This window comes from Carlito syrichta, unplaced genomic scaffold, assembly GCF_000164805.1.
Source record: "Carlito syrichta isolate Samal-C Ts95f unplaced genomic scaffold, Tarsius_syrichta-2.0.1 Scaffold269186, whole genome shotgun sequence".
Taxonomy (NCBI): Eukaryota; Metazoa; Chordata; class Mammalia; order Primates; family Tarsiidae; genus Carlito; species Carlito syrichta.
In genome coordinates this window covers 258,565-264,564 of record NW_007213282.1, presented here as the reverse complement: position 1 = coordinate 264,564, position 6,000 = coordinate 258,565, and the positions used below count along the sequence as shown (strand labels likewise).

The window sequence follows — 6,000 nt, the reverse complement described above, 5'->3', positions numbered from 1 at the left end:
GCGGGCGGGTCTTGAACCCACGGGCTCAGGCAATCCACTCACCTCGGCCTCCCAAAGCGCGGGATTACAGGCTGAGCCACCGAGCCCAGCCCGGATGTCAAGTATATTGTTGGCAAACTTAGGCCAACAACAAAAATAACTCCCATAAGTGTCACATGAGTTAGAGATGGTGTAAAGGGGAAAAAAAAGAACCATCTGGAACTTTCATTGTCATTCTTATCGCATTTCCTGGCAGTTAACCCTTGAACAACGCAGGTTTGAACTGCATGGATCCACTTATATGTGAACTTTCCTCAGTAAAAGTTTCATCAAGTTTGCTTGCCTCTCCTCCTCCTCTTCGACCGCCTCCACTTCCATCTCTACCACTCCTCCGACAGCAAGAACAACCCTTCCTTCTCCTCCTCAGACTACTCAGGGTAAAGACCAGAATGAGGACCTTTATAATGATCCACTAAGATTTAATGAATAGGAGATATATTTTCTTTTTCATATGATTTCCATAATAATAGTTGCTTTCCTCTAGCTTACTTTAACTGGAAGAATATAGTATATATGCCGGGTGTGGTGGCTCAAGTCTATAATCCCAGCACTTTGGGAGGCTGAGGTGAGGGGTTTGCCTGAGCCCACGGGTTCAAGAAAAGCACGGGCAGCTTGGCGAGACCTTGTTTCTACAAGAAAAAAAAAAAAATTGGTCGGGCATAGTAGCACATGCCTGTAGCTTCAGCTGCTTGGAAGGCTGAGGCAGAAAGATTGCCTGAGCCCAGCAGGTTGACTCTGGGGTATGCCACTGCACTCCAGCCTGCACAACAGAGTGAGACTCCAACTCAAAAAGAAGAAGAATATAGTATATAATACATATAACATATAAAGTGTGTGTTAATCAACTGCTAATGTTCTTTATCAGTGAGGTTTCCAATCAGTAGTAAGCTATTCATAATTAAGTTTTTGGGGAGTCAAAGTTATACATGAATTTTCAACTATGAGGGGTTCAGTGCCACTATCCCTCACAGTATTCAAGGGTCAACTGGACACTGTTTTCAATTATAATCCTGTAGTGGGCAGGAGCAAAATTTGAATTCCTTCTCCACAGTGCCTGACAAAGTAGTGTTTAATAAAGGACAGTAGCTACAGAACTACAGTTCCCCACAGAAAAAAAGGAATATATTTAAATACTGTCAAAAGGCTCTTAAGTTTTCTGAAGTCTAGCATCAGTTATACCAGCACAGTTCTGCAATTGGACCCCCACATAGAATAAAGTGACAAAAAATAAAAAAACTAAATTAAAAACAGCTCATTTCCTGAATCAGGTTGTCCTTGCATTTTTTTCCGAAGTCACCCTGGTTATACACTGTAGCTGTGACAGCAATTTGCCACATCCCACAGACTATCATGTCTTCAATTTTTAGTGATTTACTTTGACACTTCGCCTTAGTGCCTAAGACAAGCATAACTCTTCCTGAAGTGTGTCACGTTTAGGTACCTTTAAAGAACCGACTACATTTAAATCACAGAAAATTATGATTCTCTCTTTTCAAAGGGAGACAAATGACAATTCAGTCATGTGGCAAATGAAACAAACAGCAGAATCCTTTTCTATCCAACTTTCAGACCTTTTATTTAATCCTACATGTAAGACACAGGAGATTGAATGGAAACCCATCATCATTCTCCTGTACTGCAAAAAAAGGAACGTTGATTTGTACCTGACCTTGGACTTCTGTGACTCTTCTCTGGTTCTCAAGCTAATTGACTGATCCTTCTTAGAACCTTTCCTATCTCCTCCTCTCTGAGCACCACAAAAATATAGGCAGTACTCAAAGATTCCTATCTCCTCCTTCTTAAGCACCAAACAAATATAGGCAGTTCTCAAGGGTTCCTATCTGGCCTTCTGGCCTTTACTTTATGAGCCTGAGGTCCTCACTCGCTTTCAGGACCTCCATTATTACCTCTCTTTGGATGGCTCCAGATTTTCTTTTCTCCTGATTTCTGTGGACGCTGAACAATTGATCCACATTCCCAGTGCTTAGTTCCCTACCAGTTATACCATTTTTCTTTCAGGAACCTCTACCTTAATGTATTTCAAATAAAGCTCTTACCTTCGTGTTATGCTGAAATCTTGAGATATTCTAATACCCTCCTTCTTTTAACCCTCCACAATTTACCAACCAACACTCGTTTCCAGTCATCAGCTCTCCCTCAGGCATTCTGAGAAATCCAGACCCTCATCTCATCTCCAGCTACTACCAGCCAGCTCAGCCTTGATCATCTTCTGTCTGAACTATTTACCCATTTGTTGTTTCCTCTGCCATTCAATATTTCTTAGATATTCTCTAAAGCATACATCCACCTCCAGTTTGAACTCTCAAAAGATAGAAGATAGTTCATAGCTCCCCACTCTATAAAGAAAAATATCCAGACATTGAAAACTACACTATGAGAGCTTGAGAATGAAAAATAAAAGAAATTTCAGGAACAAAATGAGCATCAAATTGACCTAAAAGGACTTTCAGGAAACTTCTGGATATTAGACAAATAGTTAAGCTACTCCATTCAGACTCCATGACTTGAGGTTCCGTGAACTCCATCCATACCTCTGATTCTCATGCATATAACTCCTTCCCTTGCTATCCCCAATTAATTACCATGTTCCTGAATCCCGTGTGTTTTTACAATCTGGCTAATATATCTATTACCCAAGGAAATTTGCCTTTTTCTTCTGATGAAGGGACTATCTCCCTCCTCTGGATGTACTTTTCTTTTGCATCTTTGCTATTGGCTATCACATAAAGTTTTAAAATCAAAACACAAGGGAATATATATATATGTGGTCTAAAGGGAAAAAAAAGAGAGAACTACCCATTAGCCCATCACAAAGCTACAGAAATAGAATTTTACCAATATCTTGGAAAACCTCCTTAATTACACCCTCTCTCAATCACAGGGATAACTACTAACATTTGTATTTCACTTTAAATTTTCAAAAGTATACATGTATCCCTAAATATTACTGTAATTAGTTCTGCATGGTCTTTGCTATATATAAGTGGAACCAAACTGTACAAATTTCTTTTACCACTTAATTTTTCTCATTTGACGTTATAATTCTAAGATTCAACCACGCTGATGCTGATTACTAGTTCATTTATTTTTGTTGCTGGATTATATCACATTTACGAACATGCCAAAATTAAACAGATCTCGCTATTAAAAAGTGCTGCTATAAATCTCCTTGTACTTGTCTTCTGGTATACTGGTATATAACCTTCACACACAAATCACACTCTCAATATGACCTGAACAACCCCTGCTCTGCACAAGAAATTGTATGAAGCCCCAAGCAGAGAAAAAACACAGACTCATTCCTCCCATGAAAGCTCAGTTCATTGGAAGAGACAGATATAAACAAAAAAATAAACACACAAATAGAATACTAAAACTTATGACTGACACTTTGCCTAAATAAGTCAAACACCATGACAACTGCCATATAAGAAAAGAACTAGTTCTGTGAGGGACCCTAAAAAGCCTCATTAAAACACTGGTGGCCTAAAAACACTGAGACCTAAAGAAAGAGAATGTACTAGCCATGGGACGAATATAAGCACAAAGAACTAGGATAAGTTCTTTTCAGACAGGAGGAACAGAATACAGAGTTTGTCATTTCCCCCGTCAGATGGTCGATGAAATGATGATACCCCCAGAGGAGCACCGTGAAGGAGGTGGATTGAGAGATAGGCCGGGCAAAGACCATTCTGTTCTGAGAGCAACAGGAGTCTGCTATAAGCAAGAGCCTGTGTCCATGTGTAACGTTCTCTCTCTGAATTTAAGGTCCTTAAGTGTTACTGTCTTCACACTGTTTTATCTCCTGCACAATACTGGAGTCCAACAAATGAATAAACAGTGTGCCCTTTGCCCTAGGGCATACTGGGTGGGGATTTACACAAAATGAGAGAGAACCCTAACCTAAAGCAGTACTCAGTGGAGAGACAAGCAGTCTTCCACCATCACACCATCCCACAAAGGCAAGCACAAGCCACTCAGGTGAAACACTGTCATTGCTGGCAATCATAAAGTACTGGAAAAATCAGAGGCAGGTGGGATTAGATTGTACCTGTTTCCAAAAGAGGTAAATTTTTAATAGTATTTGGGAGGAATAAAGGGTTATAGGCCATTGCAAAGGAAGGATCAGGACATTATACGTAAACAGAAAGAAAGGGAGCAGAAGGAGTTGATTGATCATAAACAGGTGGGCTTGACTGGTGGCAGACAGGCCCTGGCTGGAGGGCAGTGAGGGAAGAAGGGAGCAGGAAGAGTAAAGGCCAACTGACTCTAAAAACAGTGCCTGGAATATTTAAAATCCAACACAACCCAGCACTTTACTAATTGTGCATCACCAAATGTCATTTAGTTTAAAAATCAAAGGAGTGCCACTTCTGTTCCTCTCAGGTTTGAGGGGATGAGCTGGGGAGGGAGTTTTTACTTTAGGGGTCAAGATAATCAACAGAAGAGAACACCAAACGTGTTAATATGTTTATCCACCCAGAAGTATTACTGAAAACTGGAACCATGTACATAATGACACAAAGCAGTCTTCTGTCAATGGAGATGTTGTTGCTGAGTCATCTGTCCTCATTTCATAGTTCATCAGGTTTGAGAAGACCTTCCAGACCCATCAGCTGGATTATAGACGTGAAGCTGAACCTCTTTCAAAACTGCTGTTACCATGGACTCCCTGCATAGACTGAACATCCCTTTTGCGTGTTTGTAATTTACTTCTATTCTCTTCTCACTCAACATACAGATCGCTAGCCAGAATGTAGTGTCTTCCATTCTTTGTACTGGTAATTCTGCAACACTGGCTGCAACTACTACAACCTGCTAATTATCTTTGAGGCTCCATGGATTATGCAAGAGACAAGGTCATCTCATTCATCCTTGTATTGCCTTATCTGCAGATGTTTTTCAGCCCTTTAGACTTCTCTTCCATACAGAGCTTCAGCTTTTCTTATTTTCAGGCTTTGCATTGCTGTTTTTATCTGAATGATTATACACCTCTCTTTCCTCAGCCCTCCTCATGCCAGCTTAAAATTTATTGCTAATTTCTACTGACTTTTAAAGAGCGGATTCTCAACCTCAATGTATCATTTTTAAGAATAATCTCCAAAGCTTCACTGAACTGCCTAGACATATATCAACAGTTAACTAAATGCAGCAAACAAGAATACTTGGAATGTTTCAATTTTCCCTACCTTAAAAGTATAGGCAAATGTCAATGTCCTTATTAACTATCTGACAAGATCTAAATGTTCTTTGAGTAGACTCAATCATTAAAACTACAACCACAAATAGAATCTAGATAGTGTCGATCTAAAAGTATTCATACTTCTACTTAATTTTATGTTATTTGAAGGGATATTTTTAAATGACTCTCACAGAATACCACTCTGAATGCTCCTTCCACTGGAAAAATTCATTGATAATACTAAATGTCTTAACACAATATTTAAAAGAAAATAAAGTCTTTCATCTAATTTGCTAAAATGTCAGCTCAAATTTGGATCAGGAACATGATTCTACCATGTTTATGATATGATTTTATTGTTAAAAGATAAAAATCACTTATTATATGATTGTATTGAGACAAACTGATTGGAAAGCTATACTTCCAAACACGCACAAAATACTAAAAAGGCATGACCTAATACTTTGATTCCTTGATTTAATTTTTTAAATTATTACTATTTTTTTTTTCAGACAGGGCTTCACTCTGTTGCCCAGACAATAGTGCAGTGGCACAATTGTGGCTCACTGCAGTCTCGAACTCCTGGGCTCAAGTGCTCCTCCAGCCTCAGCCCCCTGAGCAGCGGGACTATAGATATACGCCATCACATCCAGCTAATTTTTTTTGCAGAGATGGGGTCTCACTTTGTTGCCCAGGCTGACTGGTCTCGAACTCCTGGCCTAAAGCGATCCTTCTATCTCAGCCTCCCAAAGTACTAA

General features: G+C 39.5%; 1 protein-coding gene across 1 annotated transcript in view; it reads right to left on the bottom strand.

Moving 5' to 3' along the window:
- Positions 1–6,000, bottom strand: part of LOC103254083 (utrophin-like) — a gene marked incomplete at both ends in the record, with an annotated part of 282,458 nt that overhangs the window by 20,664 nt on the left and 255,794 nt on the right.